Source organism: Callithrix jacchus, chromosome 19, assembly GCF_049354715.1.
Source record: "Callithrix jacchus isolate 240 chromosome 19, calJac240_pri, whole genome shotgun sequence".
Classification (NCBI taxonomy): Eukaryota; Metazoa; Chordata; class Mammalia; order Primates; family Cebidae; genus Callithrix; species Callithrix jacchus.
In genome coordinates, this window is record NC_133520.1 from 25,964,605 (window position 1) to 25,977,642 (window position 13,038).

General features: G+C 36.3%; 1 long non-coding RNA gene across 1 annotated transcript in view; it reads right to left on the minus strand.

The window, feature by feature from the left end:
- LOC103789251 (uncharacterized) overlaps positions 1–11,255 on the minus strand; it is a 29,409-nt gene extending 18,154 nt beyond the window's left edge. Inside the window, exon 1 of the long non-coding RNA XR_615400.4 lies at positions 11,074–11,255. This is a non-coding gene — a long non-coding RNA (uncharacterized LOC103789251). The remainder of the gene's footprint in view (positions 1–11,073) is intronic.
- Between the last annotated feature and the right edge of the window lie 1,783 nt (positions 11,256–13,038).

Genomic DNA, 13,038 nt, shown 5'->3' on the forward strand with positions numbered 1-13,038 from the left:
TCTGAGAATGACTGAAAATCTGGTTAGGGAAGGCCTAGAGGAGTAATCTTTATGTTTACTGCCCTGTTGTAAGATAAATTTGGAGTTGGTCCCCTAAAGAATTGGGAGGATTAAACTAAAATGCCATCAAGATCCTATCTGAAAACACTTTGGGATAACATCTCCAACTCTTATGAGCCTCTCCACTGGCAACAAACAAAACGGAACATTTAGTTATATTTACTGTTTTACAGCAGGGTGGACCTTGGGGTAAAATTTCCTAAATCATATTTTCCTTTGTTATTTTAGTCTTAATTTATTATGCTTAGGTTTCCCTCATAAGGATGCTACAGAGCCAAGAGACTTGTGAGTCCCATGGGAAAGAAATTGTTCAACACCAACCACCCTTCCCCATAAAGAGGTAGTCATTTTCTTTTTTTTTTCTGTATTTAAGACGTTTCTTACAGCATTTACTGTACCTTCTTATAGTGCAGCCATGATATTGGATATTCAATAAATGTTGAATTGGGTTGAATATTTTAGCTCTTACCTTAAAACCTCTTTCTTACAGTAACAAACTGAGTGAAAAGTGCACCAATGGTCTCCATTTTATGTTGGATTATATGTGACATTTCTCCGAAGTGAAAAATGTAAGGAATTGCAGGGGCAATAATTTGTTGAGTGTAGGAGATAGAAATATCAACGAAATGATATACTCCAAGCTCATCCACTACTTAACGCTGGGTGGTTGGGTTCTATTCTGTGTCTTTAAGTTATTGTCACTGCCCCATCATAAATTACAGTGACATGCACTGTAACTATTTCTTACATTCTTCTGTAGCAGAGTAAGCAGAATCACCAATGTCACATTTTCTGTGCAGTTCCCTGTAGACAGAATGTTTTAAAAAAATGGGAGTTTGAATGAGTATAAAAGGTGAAAGGGCTGTAACAACCAAAAATAATTTGTAAAACTCTATCATCATGCATGCATTTTTTCATGTGCTCTAGTGTGTACATTCTTTTTCCCTACAGAGATAGCTGACAGAGAATATAAATGCTTATGTATCTTTAAAACAGCCACTATTCCAATAATCTAGACGAATCAAACTAAAATGTTAGTATATATGACCGCAGCCAGAAAAATCAAGAAATCTGCCTCCCCATACTCCAGATTAGCTTGAAATTTTTTCTCTTCTTTTTCCTTTTTTGAATTCTTATTTTCTCAACTGGAGAATATGAATTTTGCAAAAGTACTTATTATTTGCTCTTCTCTACAGGTCTTGTTCATTTCAGAAGAATTACGTTTTCATGGAAATTTGCTTTGGTGAGCAGCCATATTCAGAATATCATCTTGCTTAAAGTGGGCCCTCAAAATTTATTAAATTACTTAATGTGTGTTACTTCATGTAAATGCACCTATTTGATTATACGGCTTTGAATAAGAAGATTTCAAAGAGAGATTGTAAAGAGATGGATCATGTTTGAAATCCCTTCCAGCTCTAAGCTCCTTCTTTGCCATCCTTTTTGGGTCATCTTGTCTAAAACTTCACAATTAGTATCTGAATGCACATGAAGCTACCCTAATCTTTACACAGCAAAAAGGAAAAATATAATTCATAGAGAAAAACATTTGGCAGAATATACACAAAACGAAATTGGGTTTACCTGGGGAGGGTGTGATGGGAAAATCTGGATAGAATTTAGTTTCTTCCATTAGATTTTAAGTTTTATACAGCAAGGTCCTGTTTTGTTTTCTATTGTGCGTCTAACTGCTCATATGGGGTTTGACCCATGGTACATGCTCAAGAAATACCGATTAAATAATATTATATTCATTTATCTTCTGTATAGGTCTTTACAAAGAGAAAACATTACTTTTCTAATCAGAAAAATAAACAATAAAGTATTTTTAAAACAACTATGTGAACTAGCATATTATTGAACCTCTGTAAATATTTGTGGAGTGATGGAACCCAAGCAAAGAGCATGAAATTAGTAACGTGGACTGTGAAACATGAGCTACTGTTCTTTAGCAGCCTGAAAACCACACCTTTTTCATCAGGATAAAACTGAACGCCTAACACAGGCATGCCCAGGTCACCTGTGTCAGTGCTCTTCCCACTGTTCCCTGTCAGTATACTGATGCTAGCGAACTTTCCAGTGGGAGCTTATTTGATATATCTCCACTCCACTTCAAATGAATCCCTAACTCCAGGTATTCACTTTCCTTCTTTTACAGAGTTAGAGAAAGAAGTGTCTTTTTTTCTTTCTTTCTTTCTTTCTTTCTTTCTTTCTTTCTTTCTTTCTTTCTTTCTTTCTTTCTTTCTTTCTTCTTTCTTTTTCTTTCTCTTTCTTTCTTTCTTTTTCTCTTTCTTTCTTTCTTTCTCTCTTTCTTTGTTCTTTCTTTCTTCTTTCTTTTTTTGGCTTTTCTTTTTATTTATTATTGGGCTCCAGGGTACATGTGCACATCCTGCTTCCTGCAGGATTGTTGCATAGGTACATACATGCCATGGTGCTTTGCTGTCTCCAACCCTTGCCCACCCGCCTGTCACCCACATCAGGCATTTCTCCCGTGTTATCCCTCCCTGTCCTCCCCGTGCTCCCACCACGCTGTCCCTCCTCTCCCTTCCCCTTCACCCTGCCACCTAACCCAGTGAGTGTTGTTCTCTTCCTTGTGCCCAAGTGTTCTCATTTTTCATCACCCACCTATGAGTGAGAACATGCAGTGTTTGGTTTTCTGTTCTTGTGTCAGTTTGCTGAGAATGAGGGTTTCTGGATTCATCCATGTCTCTGTAAAGGACATGAACTCGTCGTTTTTTAGGGCTGCATAGTATTCCATGGTGTATATGTGCCACGTTTTCTTTGTCTAGTCTATCATTGACGGGCACTTTGGTTGATTCCAGGTCTTTGCTATCGTAAACAGTGCCACAACAAACATATGTGTGCATGTGTCTTTTTAACAGAACGATTTATAATCTTTTGGGTATATACGCAGTAATGGGATTGCTGGGTCAAATGGAATTTCTGTTTTTAGATCCTGGAGGAATTGTCACACTGTCTTCCATAATGGTGGAACTAATTTACACTCCCAAGAAGAGGGTAAAAGTGTTCCTATTTCTCCACATCCTCTCCAGCATCTGTTGTCTCCAGATTTTTTAATGATCGCCATTCTAACTGGCATGAGATGGTATCTCAATGTGGTTTTGATTTGCATTTATCTAATGACCAATGATGATGAGCATTTCTTCATATGCTTGTTGGCTGTATATATGTCTTCTTTTGACGAGTGTCTGTTCATATCCTTCTCCCACTTTTGAATGTGTTTGTTTGGTTTTTTCTTGTAAATCCATTTTAGTTCTTTGTAGATTCTGGATATTAGCCACTTGTCAGATGGGTAGATCACAAAAATGTTTCCCATTCCTTTGGTTGTCAGTTCACTCCAATAATTGTTTCTTTTGCTGTGCAGAAGCTCTTACGTTTGATTAGATCCCATTATCTATTTTGGCTTTTGTTGCCCTTGCTTTTGGTGTTTTAGTCATGAAGTCCTTGCCTGTACCTATGTCCTGAATGGTGTTGCCTAGGTTTTCTTCTAGGGTTTTATTTGGTGTTAGTTCTTATGTTTAAATCTTTAATCCATCTGGAGTTACTTTTGTATAAGGTATAAGGAAGGGGTCCAGTTTCAGCTTCATGAATATGGCTAGCCAGTTTACCCAACGCCATTTATTAAACAGGGAATCCTTTCCCAATTACTTGTTTTTGTCTGGTTTGTCAAAGATCAGATGGTTGTAGATGTGTGGCATTGTTTCTGAGGCCTCTGTTCTGTTCCATCGGTCTATATCTCTGTTTTGATACCAGTACCATGCTGTTTTGATTACTTGTAGCCTTGTAGCATAGTTTGAAGTCAGGTAGCATGAGGCTTCCAGCTTTGTTCTTTTTGCTTAGGATTGTTTTAACTCTGTGGGCTCTCTTTTGGTTCCATGTGAAGTTTAAGGTGGCTTTTTTCCAGTTCTGTGAAAAGGGTCAGAGGAAGCTTGATGGGGATACTGCCGAATCTCTAAATTACTTTGGGCAGTATGGCACAATATTGATTCGTCCTAACCATGAGCATGGAATGTTTTTCCATCTGTTTGTGTCCTCTCTTAATTCCTTGATCAGTGGTGTATATTTCTCCTTGAAGAGATCTTTACCTCCTTTGTTAATTGTATTCCTAGGTATTTTATTCTCTTTGTAGCAATTGTGAATGGGAGTTCACTCATGATTTGGCTCTCTGTTTGTCCATTGTTGGTGTATAGGAATGCTTGTGATTTCTCCACATTGATTTTGTATCCTGAGACTCTGCCAAGGTTGCTTATTAGCTTAAGGAGGTTTTGGGCTGAGACAATGGGGTCTTCTAAATATACAATCATGTCATCTGCAAAAAGGGACAATTTGACTTCTTATTTTCCTAATTGAATGCTCTTTATTTCTTTTTCTTGCCTAATTGCTCTGGCTAGAACTTTCAATACTATATTGAATAGAAGTGGAGAGAGAGGACAACCTTGCCTAGTTCAAATTTTTAAAAGGAATGCTTGTAGTTTTTGTTCATTCAGCATGATATTGGCTGTGGGTTTGTTATAAATAGCTTTTATTATTTTGAGATATGTTCAATCAATACCTAGTTTATTGAGAGTTTTTAGCATAAAGGTCTGTTGAATTTTGTCAATAGCAGAGTGCTATTTTCTATCTCAAAAGCTCATGTCCCTACCTATGCCTGGGATCCAGTCCCTGTGGTCCTGCTCCAGGGCCTGATTCCACCAAGCTGCCCTCTTGTTTCTGGAATACAACTCCTTACCAAGTCTGTCCCCATCCATTCCACAACTGTGCATGACTCATGTCTTCTAAGAATAAAAAATCAGGCTGGGTGTGGTGGCTCATGCCTATAATCCCAGCACTTTCTCTGGGAAGCCGAGGCAGGTGGATCATGAAGTCAGAAGATGGAGACCATCCTGGCCAACATGGTGAAACCCCATCTTTACAAAAAAAATACAAAAATTAGCTGGGTGTGGTGGTAGGTGCCTGTAATTCCAGCTAGTAGGGAGGCTGAGACAGGAGAATTGCTTGAACCCAGGAGGCAGAGGTGGCAGTGAGCGAGATTGTGCCACTGCACTCCAGCCTGGGCAACAGAGAGACTCTGTCTAAAAAAAAGACATCAAACCTCCAGCACCCAAGCCTTTAATAACTTCCCTTCACCTTCCCAAGGTAAATTATTCACTGAAAATCTGGGTGGTATTTGAAACCTGTGAGGAAGCTGGTGAGGTGGAATGGTTACTGGTTTTGAAGTAGGCTGCAAACCAGCAAGATACAGTCCAATAAGTTTGGCTGGACTGCTGCTTCCTTGGCCACCGCTGCTGACCCCACTCCCAGCTCTGACTGTTGTATTCACCTCGTCATTCCCCCTGTTGCCTGTGACCAGACATCACCTTCTCATGGCTGTTTTCACGACTACATGACAGAGTTTTTCCAGGTTTTACATTACTGTAAAATCAGACATGGGCTTTGTTTCCCAATCACCCACTTTTTCCTTATATATTACACTTCAGTTTCTGCTTCCACCGTTTAATAAAACAGCTCTCACTAAGAGATAATCAAGAAACTCTTACTTGCAAAACTGGTTTTCTTCAACTTCATTCTACTTGTCTTCTCTGGGTTATATATTACTACGGACTAGAGATCACAAACTGGCACCTGTGGACCAACTCAAGATTGCAGTGTATTTTCCACAAGAATATTGTTTTTTAAATATGTATGTCTTTGAAAGTCAGTTATTTATGTGTGTCACATGCATTTCACTTTGCGTTTGTCCCATGTCTTCTTATTACTTTAGACTTGCTTGCTGCAATATTTGCCTGATCACTCAAAAGATGCAACTCTTACTTAGATGACTCTCTCCTTTGAGTGACTACTCTACTCTTTCTTGTTATCTGTAATGGGCAAAGCGTATGAACACACACTTTACAAAAGAAGACATACATGAGCCCAACAAACATGAAAAAATGCTCATCATCACCGGTCATTAGAGAAATGCAAATCAAAACCACATTGAGATACCATCTCATGCCAGTTAGAATGGCGATCATTAAAAAATCTGGAGACAACAGATGCTGGAGAGGATGTGGAGAAATAGGAACACTTTTACACTGCTGGTGGGAGTGTAAATTAGTTCAACCATTGTGGAAGACAATGAGGCAATTCCTCAAGGACCTAGAAATAGAAATTCCATTTGACCCAGCAATCCCATTACTGGGTATATATCCAACGGACTATAAATCATCCTACTATAAGGACACATGCACATGAATGTTCATTGCAGCACTGTTTACAATAGCAAAGACCTGGAACCAACCCAAATGCCCATCGATGATAGACTGGACTGGTAAAATTCGGCACATATACACCATGGAATATTATGCAGCAATCAAAAATGATGAGTTCGTGTCCTTTGTAGGGACATGGATGAATCTGGAGAACATCATTCTTAGCAAACTGACACAAGAACAGAAAATGAAACACCGCATATTCTCACTTATAGGCGGGTGATGAACAATGAGAACACATGGGCACAGCGAGGGGAGCACTACACACTGGGGTCTATTGAGGGGAGTAGGGGAGGGACAGTGAGGGGGGAGTTGGGGAGGGATAGCATGGGGAGAAATGCCAGATGTGGGTGAAGGGGAGGAAGGCATGTTCTGCACATGTACCCCAAAACCCAAAATGCAATTAAAATAAAAAAAGAATCACTGTTTCTGTTTTTCTCTCTCAAGTTCTTCCAGTTCCGCTTCCTCATCCCATCTTTGAGATACAGATACTTTATAAAGATTTGTTCGTAGTCTTTGTTTTTTTCTCTCACTATACTCACATCCTTGGTAAGTTTGTTCAATCTGATACTCTTAATTGTCACCTTTCCCTAATGACTTCCAAGAATCCACCTTTCTCCTCCTGACTGCCTGCAGGTTCTAGCGTGCATTGTACATCTTCTGCAGCAATTCTGGAAACCATTTACAGTTAGCAAATATAAACTAATATTTTTCTTGTGGTCCTAAAACCTACTCTTTCTCCAACATATCTTTCTGGTTATTACTAACCTCTTAATTGCCTAGATTAAAAATGTCAATTATTACTATTATCTCTCTCTGATGTCTCTTTATTGTGAACTTCTATTTATTTCCATCTGCCATATTTTTTTTTGAGACGGAGTTTTGCTCTTGTTACCCAGGCTGGAGTGCAATGGTGCTATCTCGGCTCACCACAACCTCCGCCTCCTGGGTTCAGGCAATTCTCCTGCCTCAGCCTCCTGAGTAGCTGGGATTACAGGCACGCACCACCATGCCCACCTAATTTTTTGTATTTTTAGTAGAGACAGGGTTTCACCATGTTGACCAGGATGGTCTCGATCTCTTGACCTCGTGATCCACCCGCCTCGGCCTCCCAAAGTGCTGGGATTACAGGCTTGAGCCACTGTGCCCAGCTCCATCTGTCATATTTCTTTATCCTGATTTCCACTTCCCTTATATGATGCTTATAAAAAATTCAGCTTTTCTTTAATTTGATGGTGCTGTAAATAGAGAGTCAAATTTTTTAAGTACACAAAGTAATACATACCCAATATTTTCCTAGACATACTTCCTATTATACTTTTTAATCTTTTAAAGATGGTAACTTATGTTTACAAGGTTCACCTTTCTTCCCCTTGATGAGTATCACGAAGTCTCATTTTCCACACCTGAGTGTCTCACAGACCCACCTTTCCTTCTTATATAGACATTCTGAAACAACAGCTTACATTTCTTGTGTGTATAAAGGAAAGTCTGTAATTTTGACCTAGTAAGGAACTGGTGAGTTATTGATCACCCTTCCTTTTTGTAATTCAGTTTAAGAAACAAAAGTTTCATTTTAAATTCTAATTCTAAAGTCATGTTTTCTACAACAATACTCATTATTAAATTCATTCTTTCAACAAGTTAATATATTAACTTTTATTCCTAAACCAATTATGTTTTCCTTATTCATTTTATGATTCACTTCCAGATTAAACTTTCTGAAGCCTCTTTCCATTAAGTTTCCTCTACTATTCAAAAATGTAACAATGCTTTCCTCTTGTATGTAAAATATAATTTTCAACTCCAGTGTAGGGCATTCAATTCTTTCCACAACCTGAACCCAAACTGCTTTTCCAACCTGATTGCCCTGTGTACATGTGTCACAGGACACATGTGTCCTTCAGCTAAAGCAAAACTTTTACCTTTCACCCTGTGGTGGATAGGCTCTATCATGGCCTCCATCATCCCCATCTCCTGATATTTACGGCCTTGAATAGTACTGTCCCTGAGTATGACCATGACCTGTGACTTGTTTCTAACCAACAGGATAAAGTAAATAAGATAGGAGTAATGGGATTACATGTTAATGATTACATAGAGAAGATTGTGTAATCATCTTATAATGTTTATTTTTTTCCTGGCTGGACTTCAAGAACTGTACTGCCATGTTGTAGGCTGTATGCTGGATGACCATTGTGACAAGGAACTTACGGTGGCCTCTGAAAGCTGAGGATGGTCTCCAGTGGACTATCAACCAGACTCTGACATTCTCAGTCCTTCAACTGCAAGGCACTAAATTCTGCCAACAAAAATGAATCCTTCTCCAGTTGAGGTTTACATGAGACTACACTTCCAGACAAATCCTTATTGCAATCTTGTTCACCCAGAGAACTCAGCTAAGCCCTTCCCAGGTTCCAGATCCACAGAAAGATCCATTAATTTGGAGGTAACAAATGTGTGTTATATTAAGCTGCAAATTAGTGATGATTTCCTACTCTGCAATAGAAAACTACTACTCACCTTTTGCTTTTGCGTTATCCCTGCAAAGTCTTTCTCTATGTGATCATATATTTTAATTCTAGCACATATTATAACTCAATGCCAGTTACTCTAAGTTTCCTCCTGTCTTGGGAAGCAATCTCCCCATCTCTCAACTCCAACATCACCTTACTAGATCTGCTTCTACGAATGTACTTCTTTCCCATTTTTGTTTGGGTGCTTACTCTCTCATTTAGACCATAACCTTCTAAAAGGCAGAATTTGCATCCTATTCATCTTTAATAACAAGGGATCCAACACATTGCTTTTAATATATTGATAGCTCAATAAACACTTTTACTAAATAAAATTTTATAAAATATTTGAGCCTAAATATTTCAATTTTGGGAAAATTAAAATATATGCTAATTTTCTGTTTCATAAAATAACAAGTTTAGTGGGCAATTGATCAAGCTAGAAAATACTGCAGACCAATAGAGTGAAACTTCTAATTATTTATGTTTTCAAAACCTGCTCCAACTCCTTTGCACTGTGAAATGTAAGAAGTTATTCTAAAGGAATGATACAAATACATAATATTAGAAAAAAATTAGAAATTAATTTTTATGTAAATAGTAATAGTATTCTAAAGATTTTATGAGGGCCTTGTTAAAATAAAAGGAAAGCAGCTTAGCGTTACTTCTCCATGGTCTACAATATTTGTCTTCTATTAGTAATAAACATTCTATCTACTACACTCATAACTGTTGCCTATATTGGCAGAATGATTTTCATTAACACATATAAAAGCACAAAAAAAATTTAACCTTGTTTAATTCTTAAAAAAATCTATAAAAATAGCTTACTATGAAATGAAAGGAATTTTCTATTAACAGGAAGATAGTCTAGGGCTGTGCTCATGCTTTGTGGAATATCCATGCTGTATGTGAAAGGTAGCAGTACTTTCGTAAGAATTGCTAAATGGTAAAGAGAATTGGAATAATGTTTAATATTACATATGGTAATACCATTATAATATAAGCAGATTTATACATACATTTTTTCTTCTAGGAATGTGTCTTCATATAGTCTTCATATACTAACTTGGTCTATATTGAGAAATCGTGATTATTATGTCCTTATTCTATACTAATTAACTGATTTCCTGAGAGCAGTAAGTACCAGTGTATCAAAGATATAAAAGTGTTCTGAAAATTGCTTAGTTGTAATGAAGACTCAGGACACTTTTCTAAATTTTCATTTATTTAAATATTATTTATTTGCAGAATTGTGGTTTTAAAAAAAGGAACATTTTTAGATCTGTCCTACATAACCCTGGCAGGACCACGTATCACACCAAATGTGTTTCATGAACACCTCTAAAGTGCTATGAATAGGATGAAAATGATCTTTTGTGAGCAGAGATTTAAAAGTGGTATTCTATCTTAAAAATATCAAAAATAAAAGAAGGAATAAAAGCTTCATGACAAATTAGTGCTTTAGTACCTAATATGCTTCCTTTAAGTGTAAAACATTCCATTAGCATTCAGAAACTACTATCGAATCAGTCTACATCAAAAACGTATTCACTCACTAGAATTTGTGTTGTCATTTTGGAATATTACCTTAAAGCATGAGTCATAAACCCTGTGAAGTGCTATTGTCAAAAAAGTCATAACATATGGTATTTCAAGCAACACATTAAATTCTACATTATTGTAAACATAGTTTTCATAATGCTATTTGCTAAAATACTTTTAAAAATCTACAAATTTATTTTCAATAGCTTTTCATTGAATGGGACATTTTTAAAGCATATACTCTAATTTTGTGCTTTTCTGCAAGGTGATAATTTCAACAAGATTATCATTATAATGAGTGTATTATTTAAAATGTAAATGCCTTAAATTCAAATGCCTATAATTTTCTGTGAATCGACACATATAAGTTTCCACATGTAATTCTCATGAATATAGATTTGATCTCCTTTCCCCTCCTACATCCACTTTCCAGCAGAACAGCTAGAGTCATCCATTTAAAATGAAACCACATCATGCCATTCTTCTACTTAAAACACTCCAATATCTCTTCACAACACTTAGGATAAACCAAATTACTTGGCTGCTCAACACTCTACTTGATTGGTCCCTGCCTCGACCTCTCTAATGTTAATGCCGATCATTCTTCCCTAACTCAGGGTGTGATTACTATACTGGTAATGTTCTGGTCCTTGAGTGTCCTTGAATTGCTGAAGATTTACCTCTGCATTATGGTCACAGCTGCTCCCCCTTTATCTTCTTATGCTTATTTCCTTCTTGACACCCAAATCTTAGCTTAAACATCATCTTATTAGAGAAGTATTTGTTGGCCACCAACCCAAAATTAGTTGCCATCTTCCAGTCATTACCCATAATGTCACCCTGCTTAATTTTCATCTCAGCTGTCATCCTTGGTGTATGTATATTTATTTTGGCTGGGTGTCAGCCACCTCCAACCAAAAGTAAGCGGCATAGTGCCTGGCATTTAGTAGATGTTTTGGAGGAATGAGTGGAACATTAAGATTCAGAGGGCTTGCTGTAGCTGAATTCCTAACTCTAAAATTTTGGCTTTTTCTCTTATTTGCTAGGTGACTTTAGGCAATTACTCAAACTCTCTAAGCCTATTTCCTCATCAGTAGAAATAAAATTGTCATATCTATTTCATGAGGATTTTTGAATAATAAAGAGATACTATGTATTCCACATATAACTTCTTGATTGACACAGAACGTAGACTAGAGAAAAACTATCTGTCTGTATTGGCAGAATTAGTAGCTATTTAAGTGTCGTATATGTTTGTGTGTGTATACATATATACGCATTTATATGTATATATATGGAGAGAGGGAGAGTCTCATCTTCAATACATTATATTTTTGAAGCTGATATTTTATGCCATTTATGAATAATTTAAAACAAAATAACACTTATGAGAAACAATAAAGTTGCAAATGATAAAAGAAACATCTAAAGTTATATTTGTATTTAAAACTAATTTTCTCAACTTATTTTAGTAATTTTTCTCCTTAAAATGGGTCTGTATTTTATTGCAAATGTAAAAAAATCAATACAGAAGCACATAAAGTTTCAAAAGTACTTCATGACCACCACCTTAATTTTACAATTACAGATTTTATTTTACATTGTCTATGTTTTAATGAAAGCATGTGATTCAAATGCTCCATTACTTTTATTGCTCAATAGAGTATTGAAAATCAAGGTATTTTTAAAACTCAAGTGACTGGTGGGCTGATGATAAATATTATTTAAAGAAAGACAAATATTACTTTTTAAATGTTTTAAAATATAACTAATATGTGAGAATTGGTATTTTTATAAATATTGGGTTTTGTTTTCTAGAAAATTTGATTATCTCACATTTATAATTTATGCTGCTCTAAGAGCCTTTGTTTTGCAACATTATTGGAAATATGGTCTCTAAATCTTCATTAAAAAGTTGGCTTTTAAATTGAAAAAAGCTAAAAAAAGGGACTTTTAGAAAAACTTCAGAGTTAAGGGAAGAAAAGTTATAAGAATCAATGAAATTACAATAGTCTAAGAAAATGACAGGTTGCTGTCACTGATGTATAAGCTAGACCAATCTATTTGGGTCAACGTGCAAATATCGACTTAGGAAAGAGATATAACAAGAAAGAAGAAGTTTTGTACACTAGAAAGCCACATGGTAGCCTGAACTTTTCAGAGAAGAGGGGTGTGGCTTACAGATTCTTTAAAAAAGCAAAGTCATCACACTTTTAATATAGCATATAGGGCTTTCTTTAGTAAAAACGTATCTTTCTCCTAAATCAACATTTAGACATATAGTCAACTATAAAAAGAAAGGCTGACTACCAATTAACTGACTCTTTTATGCCACCCAGGCAACCTTCTCAGTTACATTTGTTATTTCAGAAAAGTACATGTTAGACTGAAGAGGGAACCCACATGGGTTTTGGCATTCTTCTTTTCTCCTCAAATAAAACATGAAAGGCTTCACTGAAAAGAAGATCAAATAGTGAACAAACTGAATTTGTTATAATTGTTATTAACAATCTCTAATAGTTTTATGTCTTCTCACACAGTTTGCAAAACCGTGTTAATTCAGTTCATACTATTTAAATTACATACAGGGAGATGCTTCAAAAGTATCAAGTTAAACAAGTATACAAAATTGAGGTCTAAAACAG